Source organism: Callorhinus ursinus, unplaced genomic scaffold (genome assembly GCF_003265705.2).
Source record: "Callorhinus ursinus isolate GAN/ISIS: 27379988/994484 unplaced genomic scaffold, GSC_fseal_2.0 scaffold38, whole genome shotgun sequence".
Taxonomy (NCBI): Eukaryota; Metazoa; Chordata; class Mammalia; order Carnivora; family Otariidae; genus Callorhinus; species Callorhinus ursinus.
The window spans coordinates 11,798,979-11,819,518 of NW_027397100.1; the positions used below are offsets into that span (position 1 = coordinate 11,798,979).

General features: G+C 43.1%; 1 protein-coding gene across 18 annotated transcripts in view; it reads right to left on the minus strand.

Moving 5' to 3' along the window:
- The window catches only part of RALY (RALY heterogeneous nuclear ribonucleoprotein), a 155,491-nt gene that overhangs the window by 132,103 nt on the left and 2,848 nt on the right, over nt 1–20,540 (minus strand). Inside the window, exons 2-3 of one of the 18 annotated variants that reach the window (XM_025876299.2) lie at nt 3,114–3,239; nt 138–214 (exon numbers count right to left, since the gene is read on the minus strand). The exons of 13 other annotated variants lie outside the window; for them this stretch is intronic. The gene's annotated coding sequence lies outside the window, so the exon portion shown is untranslated. Of the gene's footprint in view, nt 1–137; nt 3,081–3,113; nt 3,240–20,540 lie in introns of those variants that run through there. 4 more of the 18 variants (XM_073880545.1, XM_025876300.2, XM_073880544.1 and 1 more) reach the window with 4 other exon arrangements.

The following is a 20,540-nucleotide window of genomic DNA, read 5'->3' on the forward strand; positions in this document are numbered from 1 at the left end:
CACCATTGCAGTCTCCCCATCTAGTGTTTTTTTCCATCCTATAGGGCAGATGCACAGTGTTCTAGAAAAAGGGGAGGCATAGGGGATACAGTGTAGTGACAGGGAGCAACTCATAAGGGATGTCAAGTGGTACTTACGCAGTTTCTGGCTGGGAGAGGGAACCGAGAAGTAAATCCAGCCTTTGGTTTTACAGAGGCCTAATATGCTCTGGAAGCTGAAGGGTAGAAGTTCAATGTGGCTAGAACAAGTGTGAGCAGTTAAGGAATAAAAAGGGTAAACAGTGTCCTCAAAGAATCATGAGCCTCTCTCCCACAACAGCAGCTACTCTGGGTGATCAAAACCCTCTTGCCCACCATCCCCAACTTCTCAACTCAAACTATGTTCCAGATTTGAGGGTATGTGTCTCTTCCATTAGAGGGCACTCAGACTTAAAAACTGCAAGTGAAGCACAGAGAAGTGGCAGAGCTCTGCACCAAGTGGAAGAATTCTTTGTCCTATTTACCATATTCACCTGAACTTCCGACAAGTGATTTGTCCAAGGTCACACAGCTAATAAGGGCAAACCAGGACTTGTTGGTATCCTGTGTCCTTTTGTGACCATGGTAACTTTCAGCAAATTTGATCTTTATAAAGTTTTAAGAGATAGGCAGGGCTAGTGTCTTCTGCTAAATCATGCTGTCCCTTCTGAAAAGTCTCATTTGAAACCTCCAATTCATTTCAGGCCTAGTCTCTTACAGAACTTTCATAATTACCTTCTAACTCGGAGGCCAGCAAACTTTTTCTGTATCAGTAAATATTTTAGGTTTTGTGGGCTATAGCAGTCTCTGTAGTATTCAACTTTGCCACTGTACTATGAAAACACTCAGAGAGGAACAAACAAGTGTGTTGTACCTCAGTCCAATTTTATGAAAAGAGGTAGCAGACTGGACTCAGCCCACAGGCCATGGTTTGCTGACACCTGTTCTAACTAATCTACTGACTCTAACCACCCTGTCTCCCAATCCATCATACACACTCATATGACAAGCCCTGTACCCTCATGGATCTCCTTTGCCTACAAGATAAAGTTTAAACTCTACCCCCACCCTCTACCATACCGTTCCCCTGCACACTGTACTCCAATTACAGCAGGCTCTCACCTGGCAACTTCCTACCTTTCCCCCCTGCTATTCCCTGACGCCAGCAATGCCCTCCATTCCTGTCAATAATACCTATTCAGGGACAAGTTCAAACGGCAACACCTGTGAAAGTCCTTGCTTGCCTTAATTAGCCCTCTATATAGGGCTGTCCCTCACCCACCACCGCCTCCCCACTCCCCCACAATTGTCAGCCTCACAGGGGCAAGCACTGTGTCATAGTCAACTCTGTATCCTTTGCAGTATCTAACATAGCACGCAGTGTCTGCTGACTGAACAGGCTTGGTTTCTAGGCCCTTTTAAGGTCACTAGAACATGGGGACCTTTGTTTCTAACTGAATACTCACAGCATCAACAGAGCCTTCAGTCGGCTTCAAGAGCTGCCCCCCACCTCCCTTTTGTGTTCCTCAGCACTGGCCAGGTAACTGGTTAAGACCAAGCATTTTACTAGGTGGTTCTAGCCTGTGCTCAGATATGTGAAAAGAGGGATCTTATTTTCAAACCTCTGCCCCTGACCTCAAACTGTATTCTTAATATCAGCCATAAAATGATCCCAGACACATATCTAGCCCTAGATCAGGAGACAGCCTTCTAACAAGCACAGATCCCTGGTCCTGAAGGCAGGGGATTTCACCCAGGGAAAGGCCTCAGGGCAGGCAGTCCAACCTCAAATGAAGAGGAAACTCAAAAGTATGTGGTAAGAATCATCAGGAGCATCGCCTCTGCAAAGGGATCTCTACTGAGATTAAAGGTCCTGGGCAAGCCTATAGCCCACAAGTACGGCTATCCTAGCCCGGGGAGGCTATGAGGCCAAAGACTAAATTGCTGATGGGAAAAAAAAAAACAAAACAAAACAAACACACAAAAGAATTTTTCTCCTAAGCCCAGAACGGAACAACATTCCATCTGGGTAAGTGAGCTTGTCACAGGCATGGGGTACTTAGCATATCTGCCATTCCAGGATTACTGCTGTCAAATTTTAATTAGGGTAATTAGAGTTAAAAATGTAATTTCATTTCAGGGGTATTTTGAACAGATTCCATTAATTTCTTTTTTTGAAAGAACATAGAAAGGAGGGGCAGGCTGAGTGGAGCAAAGGATTTTGCCATGAGAGAAGCGAAGCCATGTGCCTGGGCCATATGAGCTTTCAAAACACTGCCCAGAACCCCCAGCACACACCTGTGCAGGCTTGGCCCAGAGGACAAAGATCCAGCTCTCTTCCTTAGTTCCCTCCCTGAAACTGTTTCAGTCAGCATCTGCTAATAAATCTACCTCCTTCTCCCCACCTCCTGCTCCTGTATTACTGCAATTCAGCAGCTACTATTACAGCCCCAAGTCTGGCAAGGGGCACGAGCTTAGGGCTGACGATCTGATTTGCTACATGTTAGGGAATGCATTAATGTCCACCCCTTTGTCAGGAGTTCCTGGTCACATTTTTATGCTTTTCTTTGTGCTAATTCCCTAGTCTAGAGTGACCCTCCTTGCCTTGCCTGCCTCAACTCTTCCTCTTCCTTAAAAACACAAATCAAAGTTATCTTCCCCAGGAAAGCTCTTCTTTGTGCCTGTAATCCCAGAATCCCTTGCACATGCCTCCATTAAGGCATACACAGAATACTGTGGTTTGTTTCCTTGTTTGACTCTGATGGTAGATTGTGAAGTCTTTCATGGCAGAGACTGGGTCTTCATATGGGAATCCTTAGGCACTAGCACAAGCCCTGACACATCGGAAATACTCAATAAATACTTGCTGAATGACCAACGATAGGGGGAATTGGGTCTGACCACAACTGGTAGCTGAGCATGTTAAGCCCTTACGGACTACAATGCCTACAAATATCCAGTCATGAGTTCCTTCCCCCTCCTTGCACAGGGCCAGTTCAGAAACCTGACTTTGCACTCCATGCAGGAGGAAGTCCTCCCACTGATCCCAAATGATGATGGATCTCTCCCATTAGAGCCTGCTTATTCCTTAAAGACCTTGGAAAGGAGATGAGAAAGCAAAGGCAAGCAGAGCATCTCCCCCCATCCTCTTCATCAATGATTTTAAAGAATTTCCTCCAGTCTTTGAAGGGCTCCAGGGAGAGGGCCGAGCTCCAGTTCAATCTGCGGAAAGATAAGGGATGGCCCTGGTAAGAAAGCATTTCATCAGCTTGGAATCTGTGCTGCAAATGCTCAGAAATGTTGTAATGTAGTACAATAAAGAACATGCAATGTGACATAGGACAGCCAAGTCATTTCACTTCCCTGAGCTTCAGCTTCCTTTTCAAACCTATCCCAGTTAGTTGTTACAGTAGGAGAAATATACAAAGGGGCTTAAACCAGTATTTAACACTTAGTAGGTATTCAATAAATGATTTTTCCACCTGAAGAAGGCACCTGTACTATACACCTAGCATCATATTACGTTTGTAAGTTTACAGAGATCAGGAAAAGATATCAAAGGGGGATACAAGTTAACCTTTGCTCAGGGCAGCCCGGCCTGCCGGTCCCAGGGGAAGAGGGACTGTTGTGTTGACCAGTATAACCAGAGCCACTTCATGGGAATCAGGTTCTCCTTAGCTAGGAGCACTCCTCTAGCCTCCTCCCAGGCTCCCCAGTCCTGGCTGCAGGCCCATTATCGATCCATTTCTAATTAGGACCTGTGTCAGTGCTTCTGACAGAAGGTCAGGGCCTAGGCTGACTCTGCTGGCCTCTGGCCAAAGCCTGAAATGCTCTGCCCAGGGTAGACCCAGAGAACCACCACTTCTGTGGTAGAAAAGAATACCAGACTGAACTCATCATAAAGCAGCATAAAATTTTAGAGCTGAAAGGGTCCTTTACAAGCATGAGCTTTGTTATATTACAGGTGAGAAAGCTGAGGTCCAGAAAAGGATCTGTCCAATGTGGTACAAAAAAGATCTTGATAACAGCTTCCCAACCTGGCTACACAATAGAACGACTCTGGGAACTTGTTAAAAATATAGTTTTCTAGGCCCCACCCCAGAGAACCTGATATGGAACATATGCAGTGGCTCTGTCTCTTTTGCTACGTAGATGATCATCTTCCAATAAAAGTGAAACCTGAAATCACAGGACCAGTTTGCAGCTAGGTTCAAACCCACCTTGGATCATAATAGTGCCATTTAGAAGCAACCCTCTGTTGTCTGACCCAACCGTAACAAGGTTATTCTCAGGGCCTCAGAACTATCTGTCATAAATGGTTCAGACTTCTAACGGTCCACTAGTGTGGCTGTCGGCAAAGACATTTCCTTTCAAAACTAGTTTGAAACTATTTAGTTTCAAATACCCAAGGAGGGGATAGCAGGGAATTGTGGGAAATGGTGTGGTATTGAGTGTGAGACATGGGGCGTGGGGAGATGTCGTCTGTGTACAGGGGAGGCCTTGTGTGGATATGTAAGGAAACAGTGTGTTGTCTGAGGCTTGCAGATACCTCCGTAACACATACACTTCTGAGCACCTGGTTAGAAAAGAGTGGGGCAGGGGGTATTGGAGGATAAATGTGTGGGTACATGGCAGGAGGAAGAAGTAGGTAACCTGAAGATGTAAGGGAGATAATATGGATTTGTATGGAAAAGAAGCAATGTGTGCAACTTTGTGACTCAATTTTGTGTCTATGTATTGCAAAACATATGAACTTGTAGCGACAGGAGACTGCGTGTGGCCTAGACACTTGTATGCATAAGAAAACAGATCCACGAGCATATCTGACTCATCCAGCCCTAGCTCTGCCTGAAGGCTCGTACCACTCAAGAGCAGGCCTGTCTGCAGAAATTTCTCATTAAAAATGTCATTATGACAACTACTAAAAAAAAAGAAAGAAAGAAAGAAAAATGGTAACACGCCCCCCTCCCCAGCATCAAGGGAGGTTAAAAAAAAGTCAATGCCAATAAAACACGACAGACATATAAGAAGCAATTATGCCACAATTATTTCTCAGCTTCACAAGGGGAGGTGTTTATTTGGAGTTAAATACTGTATAGCTGATTCACATCTCAACTCAAAGGACTGAATTTCCTAGGTAACTTGGGAAAGAGGGCAAGAAAGAATAAAGTAGGTAGAGAAAGGTAAACAACAAAGTTAAAATAGAGGGGGGAGGACTGGAGAAATGCAAAGATGAAAGAAAGAGAAAAGTTGGGAAAAAAAATAAAACGCAAGTAGGTTACAAGAGATAGGGAGAAGGGAAGGAAAGAAGAAAGAAAAGATGTAGAAAAGACAGGAAAGAGAATTTCCTTTAGGCTGGCACTTAGCACACTCTATAGCAGGAACTCTAGCCAAGCGGATGATGGGTGGAATAGGTGGTAGGGCCCGATCTCTATACTTCCTCATTGCTTTTAGTCCAACCATTCCCTCCATCAGGAATGTTCTTCCCACCATCTTTGCCAATTTGAACTTCTAAACCTCAAGAACTTTTTCAAAGGCTACCAGCTTTTAGAAGCTTCCAAGATTTCTCCCAGTTAGAAGTTAGCTCTCAAGAACTCCCATAAAACTTCCACAGCACTTTGTCATATTTGACCTGAAGCATTTAACATTCAACTTTATACCACGGGTATCAGTAAACACAAAGGAAACAGGTAAGTAGTACACTGTTTCCTGACCCATAAGATCTCAATTTCATGAATGAGAGCAGATTTGGGTGTGATAAAACAGCAGAGTACAACTACAGAAGTAGAAGCAAAGTGTAAAGAAGAATTCTGCTCATGGAGTGATCATGGAACACTTCATTGAGAAGATGGCATTTGGAATGCTTTGAAAAAATGAACAGGAGCTTTTCTGGTAAAGGGGGCAAGGAGCTGAGAGCTTTCTACGCAGGGGAACAGTCAAACAACAAAGTCATTCCGAACTGAGTGGGAGGGGAGCACAGGGAAACAGTGGCTTTTACCATGCTGCTGGCAGAAGGCACCATAGTGAGGTGGCACCAGACTGTATGAGCCTTGTAGCCAAGCCAAGAGTTGAGATTTTATCCTTTCCAACCTGGAGTGAGGTGGAGAAGGGGGGGCTGTTTTAAAATGTTTACTGTCCTTTATTGAGTTGCCCTACTTTAGAGCAAGTTTCCTCAAAAACCCTGGAAACGGGTCCAATCCCAGGCTCTGCCTACTACAGAGGCATTGTAAGAATTTCCCACAGAGGAGAAGGGCAGGCAACAGTCAGGAAAACAAGGAATAAAAGGGTGGGGATTGGTGGTGGAGGCAAGTGATGCACACGGGAGGGCAGGAGGCTCAAGGAGAAAGGAGCTGGAGGGGAGGAAACAGAAGCAGAGAGACGGATCTCTGCAGTGAGGCTCCTTGCTGCTGAGCTGTCCTCTACATCTTTCTAGGTAGAAAAAATAAGGTCAATCTGATGCTGGCGACAGAAATAGACCCTTTGTGCTGAGACTGAGCACATTTACTAACTGCCACCTCAACCCTCCCTTTGCACAAGATGACAGAGCTGTGCCAAGAAATGGAGTTTGCTCCAGCTCTACCAACCACCCCAAAGTAGCCGAAACACCTTGCCCCATGCCCTAAGAGTGCATGAGGCAGGAGCACCAAACAAAGGTCTGGAGTTTGAACCGGGGCCTGCCCAGGACCCCAGAAAAGCTCCGCTTCCTTCCAGGGACCTCAATTTCATCTGCAAAACAAGGGGAGTAAAGGTGACGCTCTCTTAGGAGCTGCAGAGTCTATGAATTGATATGAAGCTGCTTCCCACAGAGGGTGACATGTAATGTGGGAATTTTCCTAACCTATCAAGTCATAACTTCATTCTTTCCACTCTGAGCTATGGCCAGTTTGAAGCCAAGGAGAAGTCAGACCCAGAATGGCAGCTGTCCCTGACACTATTATCCATTTGGCCCTGTCCAAAATTTAGTCCCTTACCCAGACCTGTTTATCTCCTAGGTCACAAACAGATGCTCAGGCCCAAGGATGTGTTTTGTCTGACCCACATAAATTTGTTTAAAAACCTCTGAATTGGGGTGCCCGGATGGCTCAGTCAGTTAAGCGTCCGCCTTTGGCTCAGGTCACGATCCCAGGGTCCTAGGATTGAACCCCACATGAGGCTCCCTGCTCAGCAAGGAGCCTGCATCTCCCTCTCTCTCTGCCTGCCCTTCTGCCTACTTGTGTTCTGTCAAATAAATAAATAAAATCTTAAAAAACAACAACAACACAAAAAACCTCTGAATTAACTGCTAACATTTCAAATCAGATCTCATGTTTTTAGAAAGTTTTCCAACTTCTCAAAAATATGAGTTCTCGAGGCACCTGGGTGGCTCCATCGGTTGAGCATCTGACTCTTGGTCTAGGCTCAGGTCGTGATCTTGGGCTCCCAGCATCAGGCTCCTCACTCAGCGGGGAGTCTGCTGGAGATTGCTCTCCCTCTGCCCCTCCCCACATGTGTGTGCTCTCTCTAAAATAAATCTTAAAAAAAAAAAAAAGAAAAGAATTCTGGCAACCCTAGATCCCGTGGGGTAAAGGTCAAAGGGCCTACTGTAATCCTATAATTTATCTGATGCCTTCTCACCAAAAAAAAAAAAAAAATCCATACTAACATGATTTAATGTGAGTAAACTTTTCAATTACTAGTTATAATATTTAAACTAATTCAACTCCAAAAAATCTTAGTACACTGACACTTCAGGAAGATATGTTTTATCCAGTGATTTCATATATGCAGCCATGTGTCCCAGTTCGAGAAACTCCAACACAGTTTATCTACTCACTCAAAACATACTCGGGTCCTACGGTAAGCACTGGGAAAACAGTAATTAACAAGACAGGCATGGTTCCTACCTTTGTGGAGCTCATGGTCCAGTAGGATATAATGGGGAAAAAGCCATAGAGAGTAGGGAGCACAAAGAAACACTAAACTAAGGATCTCAAATAGGGACTTGTCTGTAAAAGGAAAAGGTTTAATTAGGCTTTTGCTGCTGAAAAGTCTTTTCCAGCTCAAAATTCTACTAGCATCACAAGAACTTAGCCCAATATCCTTTTTGAGTTCCTAATACTTATTAGCTTCCTCCCTTTATCTGGGAAATCATGATCAGTTGTCATGGAGATTACCATGGTGCTCCACATACAAGATGATTTTACAGTAATTACAGAAGCCAAAGGGAACAGGCAACAAGAAAGAGTCACTCAGAAAAAGTCACCTACTTTCCACACATAGGAGCTGCTGCTCATTGCAGCTAGGTGGGGAGAAAGACCAGAGAATAATTCTTAAGTAAAACAGTTTAGTATTAGACGTCATGGTTTCTTTCATGAGGCATTAGGACCTACTTTTCATACCCCCACCCCCGCCAAACTTGTCAGAGACTGCAAAAAATGCTAATTTTATAAGGACAAGGTTCACTGAGCCTTGACTAGTTTGCTGCCCTTGTGAAATCCTAAGACAAGCCAAAAGACAGACTTACCAGCCAACAGGGAGGAACACCAAAGTTTCTAATAAAATGAAGATAATTCATCTAGTCCCAGGGGACTAAGCACTGTAACTGGGCAAAGTCCCTTCAATATTAGAGTTCCAACCAGAGCGGGGTTGGCCCAAAAGGACCAAGCAGGTAGCAAAAATAAGTACAGCTGACCAAGTGTTTCGAAGAAAAAAGTGCTAGTCTGGTGATAAATGGCAACTGGCACTTGGTCACAGAGACAACAGGAAATGGTGAGGGCTTTGACAAACTTGAGAACAAATATGCCCTATCTAAAGAAGCCAGCCAATGAGGAAACAGTATGTGAAATGAACAGAAATGAAGAATGTGATTCTTTAAACAAAAACATTTTGCCAAACTAAGCTGTTAATGCAGACTTGTCCAAAGATGAGAATCATATCCCTGTGACAAAGACCAAAAAAAAAGCCAAGCTACAAGCTTCTTAAACATGGACAGGCCAGTACAAGGAGTCACAACACAGGGAGTCCCTGGTAGAGGGCTCAGGGAGTGAAGCCTTCCACAAAATCGCTGGGGGCTATTCCCGCTTCTGTGAAGAGGAAAATTGTTCCAGCCCAATACTTCCTCAAAAAATCCTCCTCCCTCTTCAGGAGAAATCAGTCACCCTCATACCCCACATGCCAGGACCTCTCATCTCATACAAGGTATCTCCACTGAAAGGCAGCCCCAATATCCCCAGGCTGGGGTCCAACTCAAAACAAAACAGAAAAACACTGCAGGACAAGTCAAACAAAATACGTATGCAGGCCAGAAACACCCCAAGGGGCTGCCAGTTTGCAATCCCTGATCTAGAGGAGAAAATCCTCTGACTAGTTCTAAACAGGAAGGATTTAGGAGTCCCCTAAGGACGCCTAACTTTTGCCAGAGGAACTGCTTTTCCAAGGAGCTATCCAGGGTCCTACACCACTTGGCTCCTGAGCTTTAGAACCCATGATTCTACTGCCTTCTTTTGCTTAATCCACTGTCAAAAGAAAGATTTAAAGATATTAGGTACCTATTACATGCAAGGCACTCTAGGAATACAAATGCTCTGAACCTTACTTCTCTGGACTTTTGACTTTACTACTTATAGTTGTATGTCGACCTGGACCCAGTGCTGGCTGTCTGCCACCCAAATTACTACAGACCCAAACCACTGCTCTATATACCACATTCAATCCTATATACCACATCCATTTTAATGGCTTGGCTAGCCAGTAAAATGAAGGCTCAGCAGCTTGGTTCCCCTCAAAGGGTTATCTTTAAAACTGTCGTCCCTGAACTCTACAACTAAAAGTTGTTTTCTTTGCAAAAGAACACAACTGCCCCATTACAGTCAGATGTCCTTGGGAGTGAACAGTGCAATGCTAAATGTATTACTCTCCCCTGAATCAAGATGGCATTCCCATGATTTACTCCATTATTACTCTATCATCTCCAGATTTCCTCAGCATTTCCATAAAAGCAGTAACCCCTTTGCCAAACAGAAAAGAAAAAAAGACTAGCTGCCCTTGAAATAGTAACTCAATCCAAGGAGGGAAGGTTTATTTGGAAAAATTTTGTTTATTTACCAAGTCCTTCAAACTAGATTTATGAGCAGGGGAGAACACAACAAAAATGTTTTTAGAAAAAGGCGTCTGGGGGGGCCTGGGTGGCTCAATCGTTAAGTGTCTGCCTTGGGCTCAGGTCATGATCCCAGGGTCCTGGGATCGAGCCCCGCATCGGGCTCCCGGCTCAGTGGGGAGTCTGCTTCTCCCTCTCCCACTCCCCCTGCTTGTGTTCCCTCTCTCGCTGTGTATCTATCTCTGTCAAATAAATAAATAAAATCTTTAAAAAAAAAAAAAAAAGAAAAAGGTGTCTGGCAGCAGGGAGGAGCATGGCATGGAAGAGGGCAAGAAAGGATGCAGGGAGGCTAGTTAGGAAGCTCCTATAGTCCCGCCATGGCCAAAAACAGGCTCCATGTCTGAAAGAGGGTATGGTCCTACAGTCCCTAGCTGACTACCTGCTCACTGAAGACAGTCTTACTCGTCTGAGTATCACCCAGCATCTAGTACCATGCCATCACACGGTAGGCACTCAAATGGTCATAGACCCAAAAACCACCACTCCTGTGGGAGTTCTCAGTGTACATATCAAAGAAACTATGGCCCAGAGAACTTAAAGTGATTTGCCCAAGCTCACAGAATGGGTGAGTGGTAAAAAGCAAAGAACAAAGGCTTTGTAGGCAAGAACGTCTGTGTTCACACCCAAGGTTGCTGTGAGGCCTTGGGCAAGTCACCCAACTCAACCTTTCTCTGTCTGTTTTCTCATCTCCAAAATAAGAATACCTATTTTTTGCAGAGTTGCCATGAGAATTAAGACATACACTGTCCCCTAGATACAACCACGAATTTACAGGAAATTCAGAACACGGAAAACCCTACAGGAAAAACCCAGTTACTTCAACAAATAAAGGTAACAACAACAAAAATAGAAGTGAAATTACAAATTAAGAGACTTAAGATATGTAACAACCAATTAAAATGTGTGGATCTTATATGAATCCTAAGTCAAACAAACTGTAAAAATAAGATCGTGACATTTATGAGATAATTGGAAATTTGAACACAATCTGGATTTAGATTGTATTATGGAATTGTTAAATTTTATAAGGTATGAAAATGGCATTGTGGTTGTTTCTTGTTTTTTAAATAAACTTTACCCCCAAAATAGGGTTGGAACTCACAACCCTGAGATCAAGAGTCACATGCTCTCCTGACTGACCCAGTCAGGTGTCCCTGTGGTTGTTTTAAAGTCATCTTTTAGAAATATATTGTGGAATAGTTAAGGGCAAAATAGAATAGCGGAGATTTTCTCCAAAGCACAGGATGAGGAGAAGTAGGTAGGGGTATAAACGAAATATGATTGTGAATTGAAGCTGAGTGACAGGTATATCGTGCTTCATTAACCTACTCTGTCTACTTTGTGTATGTTTAAAATTTTCCATATTAAAAATAACTGATTAGGTTTAAATCCTGGCAACTCCATTTACTAGCAGTGTTGACTATAGGCATATTTCTTAACCTCCTAGTGTCTCAGTTTCCCATCTATGAGGATCAACAGAAGCTACTTCTTAGGGTTGAGGTGAGAATAAATATGATTTTTATATATAGATTTATTTTTTTAAAGAAACTTTAAAGATTTTATTTATTTGACAGAGAGAGAGAGAGAGAGAGAGAGAGACAGCACAAGTAGACAGAGAGGCAGACAGAGGGAGAGGGAGAAGCAGGCTCTCCACTGAGCAGAGAGCCCGACGTGGGGCTCAATCCCAGGACTCTGGGATCATGATCTGAGCCGAAGGGAGCTGCTTGACTGACTGAGCCACCCATATTTGACATATAAAATTATATAACACGGAAATGGTATAAATTTACACATATAAGTCTTATAATACAACATTTATAAAGATTTCTATACACACAAAGAACTTAGCACATAGTAACTTTCATAAACATCAGCCCTGTTAGTATGAACACAAGGTACCAAGCATGGTATCTCAACACAGTGGGCACCCAATACATGAATGAAACACTGACTCAGGTTTAGAACCTAGGTCAGATTTTTAGTCAAGTACTCAACTAGTCTCCTCGACAGAAAGCCGTATTTTACCCTCTGGCAAAAATGTCCCCAGTGGCAATTCTAACATCCCCCGTCTCTCCTGACAAATACCCCAGGACCTGACACAGGATCAGAACCTGACTAATGTTTAACATGGAAGTGCTGCTCTCTGGGAGCAGGCAGGGGCACCTTATTTCCCCCAACCAGATAATTTAAGGTACATTTTCTAATATTTGCTGACAGAACAAACAGGAAAGGCTCCAAGAAATGATCAATGTTCATGCCAGCCTTCAAAGTGATTTGGTAAAACTACAGAAAATAAACACCCAGCCAGGGTCGACCCAGCAGGATAAAAGCTGACAAAGAAATGGCAATTTTTCCCTGAGCAAATATACAAGTAATAGATGAGCTCAAAGAGACTAAGCTCTTTAGGTTTTGGCATTCCCATCTTGCCCCCTCCCCCTTCTTTTAAGAGAAGACAAACTCTCAACATACTTCAAGTAGGACTGTTCACTGGATTAATTTATTCCCTGAAATGATGTAATTATAGGCAAAGAGTCATTCTCATCCTTCTATCCAGTTTAAATACAAATTGGCTTGGGAACAGACCTTTTCCACCTGCTCCAGAAGGCTATGAGAAGGCATCACCCACCCTTAAAGTATGAGACACATCCTTCCCCCCCTCAGCTCATTAGCAGGAATAGGGATGCCACTCAATTTAGTCACCCGTGTGTTTCTGTTCAAGATGTTCCCGTCATACAGAATGTCCTCTATCTCTACAGCCTAAAATCTCCTATGACCACACTTTCTGGGAAAAAAGGGGAGGAGAAGGAAGAAGGGCACAGCAACTGAGAAGGGATATCTGGGTGTTTCCTCTGGGTAGTCTGGGAGATATAGTCCAGACACAGAAATATTGGTGCACCAAAAAAAAAAAATACACACACACACACACACACACACACACACACAGAAAAGAAATACTGGTTCACAATTTATAAGCACAACCAGACAGAATACTAGAAACTAAAGTGGTCCCAGATAATATGCGGTCACTATCTTTATCCTACAAAACCCAGTGAAATGCTCACACCTCCATTAATGTTCCCTGGGTACCACCCCCCCCCAAAAATGCAGCAATCTCTCCCTCCTCTCAAATCCCAATCTCTTTTCCTCTTTACGGTACTGCTACCTGAGAATTCATATTATGGTTCTTAAAATTCACTTCTGTAACTACGCACCAATCAGCATGACTTAAAATGAGAAATATAGACAATGCTAAGTGCTGACATGGACATGGAGCAACAGGAATTCTCTCATATACCACTGATGACAGTGTGATCTGGGGTGCCTCTGAAAAGTGTTTGGCAGTAACTACTAAAGCTGAACATACTAAAGCGTGAGGTTGGAGAACACTAACTGATCCCCCCCGAAGTTTTTCCTAGCCTTTTGCCTCATCACTGCCCCTGTCTAAATGCTTCCGTCATTCTTTTCTCCACATCCTAGAGGCTGATTCAGACCACTCTCCCTGGTCACTCCAGCCCAAAGAGATCTCCTCTTCTATGCAAAACTCTGCCGTTTACCTATTAACTCTGACAAATGGCTCATGTATTCTTCACATATAAATTTTATCATTTGGTTTTATAATGTACTTTTTTACTTTTAGTAACATTATCTAACTTGCTCCTCACAATAACACTGTGAGGAAGTTAAGATAAGGAATATTAACCCCCTTTTATAGAAGACAAAATGGAGGTTCCAAGAGGAAAAATGACTTATTTCCATTTACCTGGCCAAATTAGTGCCACGGAACAAGAGTAGACCTTAGTCTTCCAAACCAAGCTATCTACACCAAACTGCCTTACTGTCAGATACATATTCATGATAATCTTATCTCCCCAAAGAGACCATAGGTTTCCTGAAGGCAACAATATGCTATACATGTTGACATCCCTCACAGCACCAAGAAGGCACTAGGTGGACTCCATACAGTTTGGATGACTGATTTCAATATTGTCCACCAGTCTTCAAGAACGGGTACAGACATATTTCCTCTTCTTCTAGACCTCAAAGGCAATGCTAAATTAATTGCTGGAAGAAATTATGAACACAACACAGCATCCCAAAAAACTGAGTGTAGAGACCAGGAAAGAGAAAGACCCCTTCAAGATCAGGGAGTTCAACAGTCCCTCCATTTCCTAAGGGATCTGTGCTGCAAAGAGTCAAAGGCGGCTGGTATAGACAGTAGCGGTGGGCTTCAAGAACCACAATTTAATCGTAACTAGTAAGTCACAAATTGAGCAAATGCCAGAAACCACACCTCAAATAATTCACTTGCAAGCAAAATAGAGAACTATCTTATTTCAAAACTGAGTATGATAAAACTTAAAATAATTCAATATGAAACTTAATTTTCTTCCTTCCTAAATAAGAACCTAGACAATATCAAATCTTTCTGGAAGCCAGCCAGAGAATTGATGTGAGGAAAACAGGGAAAGCACTAGGCAGATGTCTGGACACCCAAACCTAAAGGACAATGTTGCCCCCTACCTTAACATTCTTCACTTTACAAAACACTGCATGTGGGACACCTCAGCAATAAAGGATAAAGGGAGGGAAAATAAAGGTGGGGAAGGCACACCTGGGTGGCTCAATTGGTTAAGCGTCTGGCTCTTGATTTTGGAGCTCTTGATTTTGGCTCAGGTCATGATCTCAGCTCAGGTCATGATCTCAGGGTCCTGGGACTGAGCCCCACGTTGGGCTCCGTGCTCAGTGGGGAGTCTGCTTCAAGATTCTTTCTCTCCCTCTGCCCCTCCCCCTGCTCGAGTGAGCTTGTGTGTGTGCGCGTGCTCTCTAAAATAAGTAACTCTTTCTAAACATTGGAAGTCATATTCAAACAGGTCTCCTTGCCTAGTGATACATCCATCAATTCTATTTCTAGTCTGAACCCTCAACCCAAATATCTGGGCCAAGGAAGCAGGAGTAAGAAGCAGCTAGGATCTACTGTACTTCTCTGTCTCCCTCTCAAAACTGGAAATAATTTGAGGGCAGGAATTATGTCCTGCTTGGTTTTTATGTTCTCCATAGAGAGAACACAGCAGGTACTCCAAATACCTGGAAATGAATGACTGAACTCTGGGATGGAAAGCAGCTACCCAAGCATAATCATGCTACAGCAGCTAGGTAACCTACTTAGCATGGTAACTCTACCAAGACCCTAATTTTAATCTTTTAATTGATGTGAAAATCAATTTAGGGTGAGTCTTTAAGGTCTGAAGAAAAGATATTCTTGTGTTCAACTGATTCAGGCATAGCTATAATTATTATATTTACAAAACCGTCATTCAGTGTCAGCTTACAGCTGTGTGGAAGAACAAAGTCCCAAAGCCTTAAAATGGTCTGTGTAAGCAGAGAACAACATTTGACTTCTCAGTGTAGCATGATCATACTTCCAGAAAGGAAACCCAGGACCTAGAGAAATAATGAGTTATGGAAATGATGCTTTTAAATCTACTGCTGAAGCTTGCTTTCACTGGCACAAATAATTACAAAAGAAACTAGACAAACAGATCAACAGACACCTTGCAAACAATACCTTTAACTAGGCTTAGTAAAATCCTTAATAAAACAAACAGGAGACTGCTAAATACCAGATAATGCCTCTGGAATGAAGAAAACCTGGCCAATAATATTAAGCTTATAAGCCTGGCCTTCTAAAAGAGAATACTTACTTAGAATAAAGCAATGATTCTTACCTTGACAAATAAACAGAACTATTCACTCTCTACAGATGGCATTTCAAGGGCCAGGAAACCTCAGCAGAGGTATCTACCTCATATAGCTAAAGCTCTAAGGAAATGCAAATTTCTGGTCTAGTGTTTTTTCCAGCCCTAGTACTGTTTGGGCATCTTACAGTGTTGTGTGTGTGGTTTTTTTTAACGTTCTCTTTATTCTATGATTTTAAACAGTTTGCTACATATTTAAATATAATTTTTTATAGTCTTAGACTCCAAGTTTGTCCACGGGACAACAGCTCCAAGTTTATAATGGAACTCGGCAGACAATTTGATAAATTCATCTCACAAGCAATTTTTCAGCAATCTGTCCACTCTAAAAAGCAATATCCATCTGTTTATATACCGAAAGGTATCTGTGAACCCAGAATTTAGCCCTCTGACATACTCTCAATGCTCCTTCCAGAGATGAGTTCTCAAGCCACTTATGGCTTGAGAACCATAATTAATACTATTAAGAGGTAAAAATATCACTCAAGATTATCTAGTCCAACCCTGTTGTTTTAAGACAGGAAGACTGAGATCCCAGAGAATATCAGGTAATTATAATTTACATTGTCTTTGGCAAGCGTCAAATGCCTGCTGTTTCCCCCAGTAGAACCACACTGGGCATGTGGGGAGAACGGCCAGACTTGCACTTCAGTCAGTGGAGCACTCCAAATACATGTGTCTGAGCCTCAGAAAAATCTAAGTATTTAACCACAATCTCCCTACCCTTACCCCTGCATGGAGAGCAAGGGGCAGTGGACAGCCTAAATGACCTTTTGGAAATATAAGCTAGAACCTAGTGATAATATTCCACCCTTCCCCCCTCCTCTGATGAGGTACAGCCCATTTATTCACATCAAGTCCATTATGAAGTAACAGAAAGACACTAAAACCAAAGAAAAAGAAGGGGTTGCGGAAACAGAAAAGATAACTAATAGGGCGTCTGGGTGGCTCAGTTGGTTAAGCAACTGCCTTTGGCTCAGGTCATGATTCCAGGGTCCTGGGATGGAGTCCCACACTGGGCTCCCTGCTGAGCAGGGAGCCTGCTTCTCCCTCCCCCTCTGTCTACCACTCTGCCTACTTGTGTTCTCTCTGTGTCAAATAAATAAAATCTTAAAAAAAGAAAACCTAAAAAAAAAATCTTTAAAAAAATAAATAGGTAACTAATAACACTTGGGCAGATGCCTATCTCTAGTTATTCAGTAAGCAGGGAGACGAAAATGAGAAGGACCTCCAAAACTTTTTCTCTCTGGCTCCCACCCTTTTGGTCTTTTACAAAATTTAAGGGAGGTCTGAGACTATTTTATGATGAAATGAGGCCGGCCACAGAAGCAAAGGAGTTGGCCAAGCCCACAGACTAAGTTAGTAGCAGAAACCAGACCGAATGATCCTCAGGCTCATGACTGGGTTTCCCAGTTTATCCCACTGCCCCCCCCCCCCCCGGCCAATCCTGAGAGTCTAGGAGCTGTATGCCACCTCAGGTCTAAAACTTTCCTTACAGAACCTACTGGGAAGTTGTAGGTCAGCAGGCTAACATTACTAGTCATCTTCTCCCCTTCCAACTATACATTTTATACATGATGCTAAAAGAGAAAAAAAAAAAACTAGGTTTTTATAGACATTCATGTGAAAATCCTCCCATCTCTACCCCTTCCCCTACCATTGCCTAAGAAAAAAAGGGAAGAAAGGACGAAAGAAATGCCTCTCCAAGAGATATACTATCTAAATCATCATCTAGAATCATAAAATGTTACTGCTAGAAGGAACCCTCATAGTCATCTAGTCATTATTTTCTATCATATTCAGATGACCTAACCTGGACCTTTGCCACCTGATGAAAAGACTGGAGTACAGAGCAGGGTCTCCTGACTCCCGTCCCAACATAAATCCCTCGTGGTCCCTCTCCACCCTGTCCCACCCTGACCTGCCCCAGCCCACCCTCTACCTCCACCACTGCTATCTAAGCTCCTGAGATCTGCGGCCTTTCTGGATGCAAGCTCTGGAAGCTACGTCTTACTTACCTTTGTTTTCCCAGTGCCTAGCAGGTAGTAAATACAGATGACTTACAGAGGGCCACATAAGCAGATGGAGAGCGTCTCAGCACCCAAGGCATTGTCTAGAAAAAACGTAAGCCTTCCTTGGCTTAACATAAGCAGTTTTCAGGGCTGTGCAGCGCCTAAGTGTCTGGGATCTAATAGTTCCTCCTTTTCTAAACTAGTGTTTACATCATCCAGTTTAGCCAGGAATAATGGTTACCAGATGTGTTGTGCAATACTGTCCCTCACCCATGCTTCCCACCCCCAACTCTCCCCTTGGAGAACTAGGATCAATAACTAGCAGGTAAATGGAAGATGTAAGATGTAAAATGTAAGATGTAAGATGAACCTGCATGAGAAACCCACCTCCTCTCTTATGTCTCCTCAATAGTCAGCATCCCCATCTATATAATAACTGCACCAGGCAGAAATCTAGAAGTCATCCTTGATGACTCTCCACACCAGTAATCTTTGTGTCTCACTGCTCAAGTCCTTCCACACATACACATCCTTCATTTGAAACACCATCATCTCCTACCTGTATTACCACAACAGCCTCCTTCTAACTGGTCTTTTTGCCCATGGTGCTCTAGCCCTGCAAACCACTCCCCAAAGAGGTAGTCAGAGATATCCTTCTAAAATGCCCATAGGAGCATGGCCCCCCCTTCACCTTGAAATGAAATCCAAATTCGTCAACCGGGGCAAAAAGGCCCTTTCATGACTTGGCTTCTGCTCTACCTACCTTACCAGTCTCTTCTCATCTCTTGCCATATCCACCCATCTTTTGCTTTATTCTCCACCCAGAAACCTTGAGAAACCTGGGAGATGTTATTTAACCCCTCTGGATTAAATGCAACCCCTCACCTACAGGATGGGAATAACAATAGTATGTACTTTTCAGGGTGGTTATAGGAAAAAATTAATTAACACATGTTAAATGCTCAGAGTAGCACCTGATACAGGAAATGGCCAAAAGTCTTAACTATTACCACCACCATCAATAGACTTGCTATTCCTTCTGCCTAGTCTTATCTTTGTCTCCTCCTCAATTCTCCAAATCTCTTCTTTTCCTCCTGCCTTATGTTTCTATTTTTCTTGAGATCTGGGCTTAGCCAACTTCTCTGAAGAAACCTCCAAGGCTTGGTTAGTTACCATTCCTCTATGTTCTAATAGTGTTTATCCCTATTCACAACACTTCTCACACTGCCTGTTTACTTGCCTGCCTTCCCCACGAGGCTGTATAGACTCAAATCCCCAAGCTTAGGACTGTGCATGGCAGATGCTTAATAATTTCTCTGTAAACGGAAAACTTGCTAATAATTAAGTGTCCAATGAAACCGAATCTCAGCAAGTAGCCAATTCAAATGTTGGCCAGATGGCTAGCTGGTCGACAGGACTTTAAAAGCCCTTCAACTACAAGATCCTATCCAATAAACAATTCAACACATTCAGACCTCATTATCGCACTTATCGGACTTAATACCTAGGCAATGTTAGGTCATCAGATCTTTAAGGAAAGTGCAACATGTTCAGATCAGTTTGCTGCCCTATTATCCATCTCTGGAACACCTCCCACCCCCACCCCCTGTTGGTATCAGAACAAAACTCCAACTACCCTTCAAAAACACCATATTCCACCACCTTCCAAACATATAGAAACAGAAGCAGTCAAACCTAAAGGAGTTTTGAAAGGCTAAATGCATTTAACTCCATCTTAACCACCTGCAAGCAACAAGTATTCATAAACACCCTCTAGGAACCCAAAACTAATTTTTCTTGTGTGACTTTATGGAAAGAGGAGGGCAGAGAGAATGCTGTTCATAAAGGTAATCCATTTAATCATCTCCTGAGTAGTTCTGATCCGAGCTTCTGTCATAGCACTGCTATTCTTGATCACTGCAGCCCGATATGCCCAAACCCCGGATAGTCGGAAAAGCAGGTGCAAAGAAGCAAGGGTGGAGAGTCCTCTGGGTTCTATTTCAAGGGTAAGAGGTCCCTTTCAAAGACACAAAAGTGGGCCAGCACAGATCTCCAGAAAAGGCTTCCGTGATAAGGAACTTCAATCCACAGAGCAGAGGAAAAAGGGGGAAAAAGAGGTACAACCAGGCCTCTGTTCCTGCTGTGGGGCTGCATGCCACACCCTACTGCAGAGGACTGATCATTTTGCATTTACAAAGCACCTTGAGGTCAAGGGAGGCACTAGAAGTGCCAGTTTTGCCAGTCCCTAAAGGACAAAAGAATGTACGATTCCACTTACATGAGGTACCTAAAGTAGTCAAATTCAGAGACAGAAAATAAAATGGTGGTTGTCAGGGGCTGGGGAGAGAGGGGAACAGGGAGTTAGTGTTTAATGGCAACAGAGTTTCGGTTGCAGAAGATGAAAAAGTTCTTGACAACAATGGTTAGTGGTGATGGTTGCACAACAGTATGAATGTATTTAATGCCAGAGAACTGTCCATTTAAAAGTGGTTAAAATGGCAAATTTTACCTCATGTATATTTTTACCAAAAAACAAAGCCACACCAGCTTTAAAGTTATATTGTCTGCAGTTATCAATTGCATGATCCTGAGCAAGTCATATAACCTCTCTAAGCCTGTT